Source organism: Pristis pectinata, chromosome 33 (genome assembly GCF_009764475.1).
Source record: "Pristis pectinata isolate sPriPec2 chromosome 33, sPriPec2.1.pri, whole genome shotgun sequence".
NCBI lineage: Eukaryota > Metazoa > Chordata > Chondrichthyes > Rhinopristiformes > Pristidae > Pristis > Pristis pectinata.
Window position 1 is genome coordinate 1,587,566 of NC_067437.1, and position 12,181 is coordinate 1,599,746.

A 12,181-nucleotide genomic window follows, 5' to 3' on the forward strand; every position below is an offset into this window, starting at 1 on the left:
CCAATTCCCGGCCTTTTCCCCACATCCTTTGATACCCCGACTAATTAGATGCCTATTAATCTCTGCCTTAAACACCCCCAATGATCGGGCCTCCACAGATGTATGTGGCAACAAATTCCATAAATCCATGACCCTCTGGCCAAAGAAATTTCTCTGCATCTCTGTTCTAAACGGGTACCCTCTAATTCTAAGACTGTGCCCTCTAGTCCTGGACTCACCCACCATGGGAAACAACTTAGCCACATCTACTCTGTCCAGTCCTTTCAACATTCAAAATGTTTCTATGCGGTCCCCTCTCATTCTTCTGGTTTCTGACGCTGAGACTGAAGGGAGAATAAAATAGGATGAGCGTAAATGGGTGGTTGGTGGTCAGGGTGGACTCAATGGGCCGAAGGGCCTGACACTGTGTTGTGAGATTCAATGATTAAAATTATAGAGGGCCCAGATGAAGCCACACCTGGAATATTATGTACAGGTCTGGCCCTCTAGGTAAGGAAGGATAGACTTGTGATAGAGGGAGTTCACCAGACTGATATCTGGAGTGTGAGAATACTGCTAGAGATTGCACAGATTAGCCGTATGCTCACTAGAGTTAAGAAGAAAGAAAGGTCCATTGAAGAAAATAGAATTCTTATGGGAGATAATGTCTCCCTGCAACACACAACCTGCTGGAGGAACTCAGCGGGTCAGGCAGCACTTGGGAAGGAAAGGAATTGTCAATGTTTTGGGTTGAAACCCTGCATCGAGACTGCAGGTTCCAGCATCAGCAGTCCCTTGTATCTCCAGGGTGAGGTGTCCAGAACTAGGGTCCACAGTCCCAAGATGAGGGGTCAGTCATTCAGGACTGAGTTGAGAAGCAACTTCTTCAGCCGGTGGGTGGTGGATCTTCTGAATTCTCTACCCAAGAGGGCTGCTGAGACTCAGCCGCTGAGTCTAATGAAGACCCAGGTGGATAGAGCTTCGGATATTAAGGCATGTGGGGTTAGTGCAGGAAAGTGAAGCTGAGGTAAAAGGTCAGGTATATTGAACGGTGGAGTTGGTGAGAAGGTTGGATGGATCCTCTTGCTTCCATTTCTGTGGACGTTTTGTAGTGCCTTCCATAACCAAAGGACTTCCCAGTTCCCTACCACCATTGAAGTGGGTGTACTCTCTGTGTTGGGGTAAGGAAGGCAGGTACAGATCGACCAGAACATGAACACACTTTAACTCAAAGAAGTACCGGTGTTTCTCTCTGAGTCACAGGGAATGAAGATTGGAAAGGCACAGCATACTGCAACAAACAGCACACTGATAATGAGCAGCTAATATGTTCCTTTAAAGAAGAATGGGCCAAGGTACATTGGGGAGCCCTTCCTCAAGACAGTGGCACTGGAGGACTGTGCTTCTGCCTGAGGGTGAGAGCAGTCGGGGGCTTGGGTTAAGGTCCCCTACTCTCTGGAGATATGCAGCCCATTTTACACCATTGCTTGTGAGTAATTTTTTTTGTTAGTGTTTGATCTCAGGCAACTACCTCACGTTCTTAAAAGACAGGCCTCTGTGTTGCCACAGCAGCAAGGGTGGGAGGGGAAGGGAAGGGAGTCCGTCCCCATCCGTTAGTGGAAAACGTGGTGGCTGGGATCTTCTGCACTTCACGCCCTGAAGTTGGAGTGTGGAAGACCCTGCCCACCTGGCACAATGGCTGCTCCTGAATGGTTGAAATGTCAGAACTGTAAAGTAGAAGTGAATCACAAACAGGGAGATTGGTTTGCATAGCACCCTTCATAACCAAAGGCTCTTGGAACTTAATGCAGAGGAGCAGAAATCTGAAGCAATAATGATTGAAGTTGTTCATCCATCCTTAATTAAGCAGTTTCCCACCTCCACAAGGGGAAGCTTGCATTTTTAGATCACCTTTCATAACTGCAGAATGTCCTAAAGTAAGTACTTTTGAAGGTGTGCCCACCATTGCTGTTCAGGAAATGTAATCTCCAGTGTGCACACAGAAAGGTCTCTGATGTGGCAGTGATAACCAGGTCCTCTGTGTCTGTGTAGAAGTGTTTGTGGATGGGTAGATCTGTCCTAGGTCCTGGGGCTAATTTCTTTGCTTTTTGCCAGCATAGAGCCGAGTCTATCGTGGCTTTAAGGAATGACAGATATAGAACATAGAACATAGAACATTACAGTACAGTACAGGCCCTTCGGCCCACAATGTTGTGCCAATATTTTATCCTGCTCTAAGATCTGTTTAACCCTTCCTTCCCACATAGCCCCCCATCTCTCTATCATTCATGTGGCTGAAGAAAGCCAATTCACTGACATTACTCCTCTATTTGGTTTTGTACAAATGGCACAGTATTACTGGGCTTAAGGGGTACTGAGGTGTACAACATATTAAGAGGAATAGATAGAGTGGACAGCCAGCGCTTCTTTCCCAGGGCACCAATGCTCCATACAGGAGGGCATGGCTTTAGAGTAATGGGTGGGAAGTTCAAGGGAGATATCAGAGGGAGGTTTTTACCTAGAGAGTGGTTGGGGCATGGAACGTGCTGCCTGGGGCGGTGGTGGAGGCAGGTACATTGGTCAAATTCAAGAGATTACTAGACAAGCATATGGAGGAATTTAAAATAGAGGGATATGTGGGAGGAAGGGGTTAGATAGTATTAGGTGAGGTTTCAAGGTTGGCACAACATTGTGGGCCGAAGGGCCTGTATTGTGCTGTACTGTTCTATGTTCTATGATCTATGTTAACAGTAAACTCTTCACAGAATATTGGAGCTGGAACTTAACAGCGCAAGTATCATTTTAATAAGCTGTTATGCAATACCAAACACTTCTCTGGATCAGGAAGTTGATAAAAGTAAATGTCCAGTGTTATTCTTGTGTGGAGTAAATCATTAGATTTCAAAAATCCAAAATATTACATTTTTTTTTGCTTTTTCCCAATTCTATCAATCTGATCTTTCTTTCCACTTTTTATATCTAACTTGACTAATTTACTTTCCTCCTGCATCTTCGTCAGTTAAGGAGAATGTGTTGATGGCCCCAACCTTTGTAGCCCAGCTGCTTTATTGCCTTTGTTCCCCTATTATCAACTTGCAGCTCCAGGTTGTTAAGCAAAACCCCTTTCGGCTGAAGAAGTTCATATAATGGCTATTGTGTGATGCCCCAGACCAACAAAATCCAGCTCAATGTGTAGGATCAAGAACTGACCACTTGACCTCCCAAACCTGATCTGACCGAGCCAGTTCCACTTTACTGCCACATCCCTCTGACCACTAGTTCCTCTGTAGCCAATGTCATTCTATTTCCGGGTGGTGCAGCGGGTAGAGACCTGGGTTCAATCCCGACCTCCAGCGCTGTTTGTGTGGAGTTTGCATGTTCTCCCTGTGACCCTGTGAGTTTCCCCGGGTACTCCGGTTTCCTCCCACATCCCAAAGGTGTGCGGGTCGGTGAGTTAATTGCTGTTAATTGCCCCCAGTGTGTGGGTGATGAGTAGAATCTGGGAAGAGTTGATGGAAGTGTGAGATGAATGTCGGATTGGTGTAAGCGGGTGGTTGATAGTGCAGGCTTGGTGGGCCTGTGCTGCATCCCTCAAAATAATAAGTTGTTTTTTCAGCTGGGAGCAGAGGGGAGGAGCTCGCAGTGTTTTAAAGTTGTGTGATTTGGCTAAGTGTGTGGCAACTCAGCCAATAAAAGGAAGGTAGGGTAAAGTGAAGTGGCCATTGTGAGAGTGGGCCAGTGTAGGAGTGGGAATCTGAGGCTTTGGTTCAAGAGGCTTGGGTGAGGAGGCACAGGTGAGTAGCAGGTAAGAACAGGTAAGGTTCTTATAGTAGTTAAAAGAAAAGACATCAAGCTACAACTCATGAAGTAAAGTAGATATGCAGGATCAGGTGATGTGTTGTAGCTGCAGGATGTGGGAGCTGGTGGACCCCACTGTGGTTCCTGGTGACCACATCTGCAGCAAGTGTTGGTTGCTTGAGGAACTCAGGCTCAAAGTTGATGACCTGGAATCTGAGTTTCAAACACTGCGACGCATCAGGGAGAGGGAGAGTGACCTGGACGCTGTGTTTCAGGGGGCAGTCACACCTATCAGATTAACTACTTCAAATTTGGTCTGTGGTCAGGGACAAGAGGGTGTGACTGCGAATGAGGCAGGTAAGGGGAGCCAAGAGGTAGTGCTGGAGGAGCCTCAGCCCTTGAGCTTGTCCAACAGGTCTGAGATTCTTGCTCCCTGTGCGGATGAGAGTGGTTTCTGTAGGAAGGATGAGCAACTGAACCGTGGAACTGTCGTTCAGGGAGACATACAAGAGGGGCCAGAGAAGAGAAATGTAGTTGTGATTGGAGATAGTATAGCCAGGAGAATAAGCACAATTCTCTGTCACAGGGATTGAGAGACCTGAAGGCTGTGTTGCCTGCCTGGTGCCCGGGTTCAGGACATCTCATCTAACCTGCAGAGGAATTTGGAGTGGGAGGGGAAAGATCCAGTTGTCGTGGTCCATGTGCGTACCAATGACGTTGGTAGAATAAGGAAAGATGTTCTGCTGAGGGAATTTGAGCAGCCAGGGACTAAATTAAAAAGCAGAACCAAAAAGGTAATAATCTCTGGATTTCTACCTGAGCCATCTGCAAATTGGCACAGGGTCAGTAAGATCAGAGAGCTAAATGTGAGGCTCAAAGATTGGTGTGGGAGAAGTGGGTTTGAATTTGTGGGACATTGGCACCAGTATTGAGAGAGGAGGGAGCTGTTCTGATGGGATGAGCTCCACCTGAACCACGCTGGGACCAGGGTCCTGGTGAATCCCATAACTAGGGCTGTAGATCGCGCTTTAAACAAAGTAGTAGGGGGGTGGGTTGAACAGATTGGAAAAGTATGGTTAAAGTAAGAGGGAAGGAGGGTGCAGGAGAGGTGATGAAGTCTCCAGAATAAAGAATAAGACAGAAAGTTTAGAAAGGGATAAGAATTTAACTTCAGGCAACATGGAGACAAATTTGAGAAGAGGGGTGGTGAATACAGGACTGAAGGTGCTATATTTGAATGCACGCGGTGTGCGAAACAAGGTAGATGAGCTCATAGCGCAGTTAGAAATTGGCAGGTACGACGTTGTGGGCATCACAGAGTTGAGCTGTGGCTGAAAGAAGATCACGGCTGGGAGCTAAACCAAGGATACACATCCTATGGAAAAGACAGGCAGGTGGGCAGAGGGGGTGGGGTGGCTCCGTTAGTAAAAAATGAAGTCAAATCCACAGCAAGAATTGACATTGGATCAGAAGATGTAGATTCCTTGTGGGATGAGTTAAGAAACTGCAAGGTTAAAAATTCCCTGTTGGGAGTTACATACCGGCCTCTGAAAGTAGCCAGGATGTGAGGTACAAATTACAACAGGAGATAGAAGAGGAATGTAAGAGATGCAATGTTACAGTGGTCATGGGGGACTTCAACATGCAGGTAGACTGGAAAAATCAGGTTGGTACTGGATCCCAGGAGAAAGAATTTGCCTATGAAATGGCTTTTTAGAGCAGCCTGTGGTCAAGCCCACTAGGGAAAAGGCAATTCTGGATTTGGTGTTATGCAATGAACCAGATTTGATTAGGGAGCTTAAGGTAAAGGAACCCTCAGGAGGCAGTGATCATAATCTGATGAAATTCACCCTGCAGTTTGAGAGGGAGAAGCTGAAATCAGATGTATCGGTGTTACAGTTGAGTAAAGTTAACTACAGAGGCATGAGAGAGGAGCTGGCCAAAGTTGATTGGAAGGGACCCCGGCAGGGATGACGGTAGAGCAGCAACAGCAGGAGTTTCTGGGAGTAATTTGGAAGATGCAGGATCAGTTCATCCCAAAGAAGAATAAGCATTCTAAACAGAGGATGAGGCAACTGTGGCTGACGAGGGAAGTCAAAGACAGCATAAAAGCAAAAGAGAGGGCATGCAACATTGTAAAAATTAGCGGGAAGCTAGAGGATTGGGAAGTTTTTAAAAACCAACAGAAGGCAACTAAAACAGCAAACAGGGGAGAAAAGATGAAATCTGAAGGTAAGCTAGCCAATAATATAAGAGTTTTTCAGATGTATGAAGAGTAAAAGAGAGGCAAGAGTGGACATCGGACCACTGGAAAATGCTGCTGGAGAGGCAATAATGGGGAACAAAGAAATGGCGGACGAAGTGAATAAGTATTTTGCATCAGTCTTCACTGTAGAAGACACCAGCAACATGCCAGAAATTCGAGAGAGTCAGGGGGCAGAAGTGAGTGTAGTCACTATTACTGAGGAGAAGGTGCTTGGGAAGCTGAAAGGTCTGAAGGTGGATGAGTCACCTGGACCGGATGGACCACACCCCAGGGTTCTGAAGGCGATAGCTGAAGAGATTGTGGAGGCATTAGTGGATGATTATTCAAGTACTTGTATTGCTACATCACTAGATTCGGTAATCGTTCCAGAGGACTGGAAAATCTCAAATGTCACTCCACTCTTTAAGAAGGGATGGAGGCAAAAGTCAGGAAATTATAGGCCAGTTAACCTGACTTCAGTGGTTGGAGAGAATTCAGAAATCGGCGGCGCAAAGGGACTCGGGAGTCCTAGTGCAGGATTCCCTAAAGGTTAACTTGCAGGTTGAGTCGGTAGTAAGGAAGGCAAATGCAATGTTAGCATTCATTTCGAGAGGACTAGAATATAAAAGCAAGGATGTAATGCTGAGGCTTTATAAGGTATTAGTCAGACCACATTTGGAGTATGCAGTTTTGGGCCCCATACCTAAGGAAGGATGTGCTGGCATTGGAGAGGGTCCAGAGGAAGTTTATAAGAATGATCCTGGGAATGGAAGAGTCAACATATGAGAGCATTTGATAGCTCTGGGCCTGTACTCACTGGAGTTTAGAAGTATGAGGGGGGAATCTCATTGAAACCTACTGAATATTGAAAGGCCTGGATAGAGTGGATGTGGAGAGGATGTTTCCAGTAGTGGGAGGGTCTAGGACCAGAGGGCACAGCCTCAGAATAGAAGGACGTCCCTTTAGAGTAGAGATGAGGAGGAATTTCTTTAGCCAGAGGGCAGTGAATCTGTGGAATTCATTGCCACAGATGGCTGTGGAGGCCACGTCACTGGGGATATTTAAAGCGGAGGTTGATAGGTTCTTGAGGGTGTCAAAAGTTACGGCGAGAAGGCAGAAGAATAGGGTTGAGAGGGAAAATAGATCAGCCGTGACTGAATGGCGGAGCAGACTCGATGGGCCAAATGGCCTATCTTATGTTTTATGGTCTTATGGACTCTAGAACTTCAGCTTTGAATGGCTGAATGACTTGATCTCCACAACCCTCTGGGGTAAGTGCTCCAAAGGTTCACAACCCTCAGAGGAGCATATCCTCATCTCAGTTTTGTGGTTGACCCCATTACGATAGACACTTGATGGTCAGCATGGAAATGTTGGGTCGAAGGGCCAGTTTGCTCTGTGATTCTATCTATCCTGAGTGTAAGCCTCCAGTTAGAAACTCCTCACATCACCAACTTTGTCAAAGCCACCCAAGAATCTGCTCACCTCAATCTGCTTAAGACATAGGAGCAGAATTAGGCCATTCGGCCCGAGTCTACTCTGCCATTTGATCATATTTTCCCTCTCAACCCCATTCTCCTGCCTTCTTCCTGTAACCTTTGATGTCCTTACTCATCAAGAACCTATCAACCTCCGCTTTAAATGGTACCTCCTGTTATTCTTCTAAACTCCAGAACTTGCACCCATTGTTCCTGATCTTTCCTCTTGTAACACCACACATCCCAAGAACTAACCTGGTGAACCTTCCCCAGACTGCCCCTCAAGGCAAGTAAACCCGGGCTGAAATAAGGGAATCCAGACCACGTGCAGTCCCCGAGCTTTTCAATCTCTGCTGTTGTAAAACCTGCTTATTCCATTCTTCCTGCAATAAAGTCCAACATGCCACTTACCTTCTGACATACTTGCTGTACTTGCATGCTAACTTTGTTTTTTATTGGGCAAGGACATCCAGGTCTTTATGACCACTGATATTTAATTGTCAAATGGCATTTGAGTAGTACTTGGCTTTATTTTTCCTGAGAGATCTCCCCTTGTTATATTTTACCTGTGGACTTTTGACCACACACTAATCCACTCCATGTCCCCGTACACAGTCATACAGCATGGACACAGGCCCTTCAGCCAACCGATCCATGCTGACCAAGATGCCCATCTAAGCTAATGCCATTTGCCGTGTTTGGCCCAAATCCCTCGAGTTATGTGGACTTGTAACTTATTTTTCCACCTGCTTTTTTATCAGGGATAGAGGAATGTTACTGAGCATTACACAGGGATGGTGTGCTGCCACTTATTGTCTTACTGTGAGGGTGGGGATGTCACCAAGCATTTCACAAGATGTTGTGGGATGTCACTGAGTTAAACCTGGGGTGAAGTATTGTCGCTACGTGTTACACTGTTAATAAGGTTAGGTGGCTGAGTGTTACCCTGGGTGTGAGCAACAACAGTGTTATACTATGAAGGTGGGGATGTCACTAAGCATTACCCGGGGGGTGTGGGGAATATCAGTGTTAATCTGTTCTGTAGACATCATTGAGTGTTACCCTGTGTGTGGGGCATGTCACTGTCTGTTGCACATGATGCGCGGGCTTACATGATGTAACATTCAGAGACATTCCCAATAACGTTCCCACAATCCGACTGTAACACTCAGTGACACGATCCTCGGTGTGTTGAACTGTCACTGCAAGACCTGTCTCTGAGTGCTTTCCTCAAGGTATGTGGAGTGTCACTGAGTGTTGTGCTGAGGGTAAATGATTGTCATTAAATGTTAGACTCTGTATGCAGGCAATCTCACTGAGTGATGTACTGAGTGGGAGGGATGTCACTCACTAACAGAAGTGTGGGAATGTCTGTGTTACACTGGGGGTACAGGTGTGTCTGTGTTACACTGGGGGTACAGGTGTGTGTCTGTGTTACACTGAGAGAACAGGTGTGTCTCTGTGTTACACTGGGGGTACAGGTGTATCTGTGTGTTACAGTGGGGGTACAGGTGTGTGTCTATGTTACACTAAGAGAACAGGTGTGTCTGTGAGCTACACTGAGGGTACAGGTGTGTCTGTGTTACACGGGGGGTACAGGTGTGTGTCTGTGTGTTACACTGGGGGTACAGGTGTGCCTGTGTTACACTGGTGGTACAGGTGCATCTGTGTATTACACTGGGGGTACAGGTGTGTGTCTGTGTTACACTGAGAGAACAGGTGTGTCTGTGAGCTGCACTGAGGGTACAGGTGTGTCTGTGTTACACTGGGGGTACAGGTGTTTCTGTGTGTTACACTGGGGGTACAGGTGTATCTGTGTGTTACACTGGGGGTACAGGTGTGTCTCTGTGTTACACTGGGGGTACAGGTGTATCTGTGTGTTACAGTGGGGGTACAGGTGTGTGTCTATGTTACACTAAGAGAACAGGTGTGTCTGTGTTACACTGAGGGTACAGGTGTGTCTCTGGGAGTCACACTATGGATGAGGGATTGTTTCCCAGTGGGGTCAGATTTGGGGATGTCACTGGAGGTGTGGGAATGTCACCCAGTGTTATACTGCAGGTGCGGATGTCGGTGTTACACTGAGTCGGGGGAGTCACTGGACCTGGGAGAACATCTCTGAAGACTCCACTGGGGCTGTGAGAACATCGGACAGTACAGCACAGGAACAGGCCCTTTGGCCCACGTACAGCACAGGAACAGGCCTTTTGGCCCACTGTGTTGTGCTGAACTAATTAAACCAAATTCAGTCCTGAAGAAAGGTCCTGACCCGAAATGTTTACTGCCTGTTTTTCTCCACGGATGCTGCCTGACCTGTTGAGTTCCTCCTGCATTATAGTGTTTTTCATCTAGATTCCAGCATCTGCAGTCCTTTGTTTCTCTAATTAAACTAGCAATTAAATGCCTAACTAAACTAATCCCTTCTGCCTACACAATGTCCATGTCCCTCCAGTCTCTGCACATCCACATGCAGAAAAAGAGTTTAAGAGCCTCTTAAACACTTCTATCGTATCTGCCTTCACCCCCACCCCGGCAGCACATTCCAGACACACATCACTCTGTGCTCATATATTTAAAAAAAAACTTGCCCTGCACATAACCTTTGAACTTGCTCCCTCTCACCTTAAATGCATACCCTCTAGTATTAGACATTTTGATCCTAGGGAAAAGATACTGGCTGTCTGTCTATGCCTCTCATAATCTTGTATACTTATATCAGGCCTCTCCTCAACCTCTGCTGCTCCAGAGGAAACTACCCAAATTTGTCCAACCTCTCCTTTTAGCTCATACTCTCTAATTCACGCAGCATCCTGGTAAACCTCTACTGCACCCTCTCCAAAGCCTCCACATCCTTCCTATAATGGGGTGACCAGAATTGAATGTGGCCTAACCAGAGTTTTATAAAGCTGCAACATAACTTCCCGACTCTTGCCTCGACTAATAAAGGCGGGCATGCCATGGCTTCTTTACCACCATATTAACCTGTGCAGCCACTTTCAGGGAGCTATGGCCATGGACCTTAAGGTCCCTCTGTACATCAACACTGTTAAGGGTTCTACCATTAACGGTGTACTGTCCCTTTATGTTTGATCTCCCAAAGTGCAACACCTTACATTTGGCTGGATTAAACTCCATCTGCCATTTCTTCGCCCATATCTGCATCTGATCTATATCCGTCGAATCCTTTGGCAATCTTCTACACTATCCACAACACCACCAATCTTCGTATTGTCTGCTCACTTGTGGTCACTGTTCCTTAAATGTTCTCCCACTGAGACGTCAGTCACTTGCCTAGGCTCATTTCCCAACCAGGTCTAGTACGGCCCCTCCGCTTGTTGGACTATCTACAAACTGATTCAAGAAACCCTCCTGGGTGCACCTAACAAATTCTGGTCCATCTAAAGCTCTTGCACTAAGGAGGTCCCAGTCTATATTGGGGAAGTTGAAGTCCCCCATGACAACCTTTTCCCTAATCTGCCTGCATATCTGTTCCTCAATATCCCAGTGGCTAATGGGGGGTCTGTAGTTTAATCCCATCAGAGTGGTTGCACATATTTTTGAGTTCTACCCCTACAGATTCAGTGGATGAGCCTCCATTATGTCCCCTCTGAGTGCTGCTGTGATATTGTCCCCGATTAATAGTGCAACTCCCCCCACCTCTTTTTACCCCCCCTCTCTATCTTTTCTAAAAGATCAAAACCCTGGAACATTAAGCACCCATTCCTGTCCCTCTCTCAACCGGGCCTCTGTAATGGCCACAATATCATAGTTCCATGTGCTGATCCGTGCTCTAAGTTCATTGCCCTTACCCATAATACACCCAGCACTCCAATACACACACTTCAACCCACCCGTCCCATCGTGTCTGTTACTTTGCCCCTGCCTGTTCTCACCGGCCCTGACGTCTCCCTCCCTCTCAATCCCACCACTTTCTGACCCGGTGCTCTGGTTCCCATCCCCCTGTCAAACCAGTCTAAACCCTCCCAGCGCTGAAGGTCACAGCGTGTTAGACGGGGGTTAGGTAACATGTCCCTGTGACAGAGAGGGGGAATGTCACTGTACCACACTGGGGCTGGGGGTACGTCAGAGGATCACAGAGGGGTTGGGGAAAGCCACTGAGCTTGACAGTAACACGACTGAGGCTTATACTGGAGGAGAAAGGGTACAGAGTTACTGGGGCCCCATTGTACTCAGTGTGGGGAATGTCACTCTACCTTGTACTGGGATAGGGGGACGTGACCACTGGGACTGGGGAAATGTACCCAACGCTTCCTCTGGAATGTCACTGAACATTACACTGTTGGTGTAGGGCTGTCTGTACCACTGGGGCTGCGGATATTACTGTGTTATACTGGGCCTGAGGGATTATCATGGACTGGTAAATAAAATGTGTGGGGAATGTCTCTGTTTTCCATTGAGGTGTGAGAGCATTGCTGAGGGTTAAACTGGGAATTGCTAATGTCACTGAGTGGTACACAGGGGAATGTCACTGGGTGTAGCACTGGGGGTTACAGAGGGTGTGGGGGGTGTCACTGGGCATGGGGGCTATCACTGGGTGCAGCAGAGAGTGCCGGGGATGTCACTGGTGTTACACTGGGTGTCGGGGGTGTCACTGGGTGCAGAGGTGTCACTGGGTGCGGGGAATACTGCTCCATGTTACACTGGGAGTGACAAATGTCTG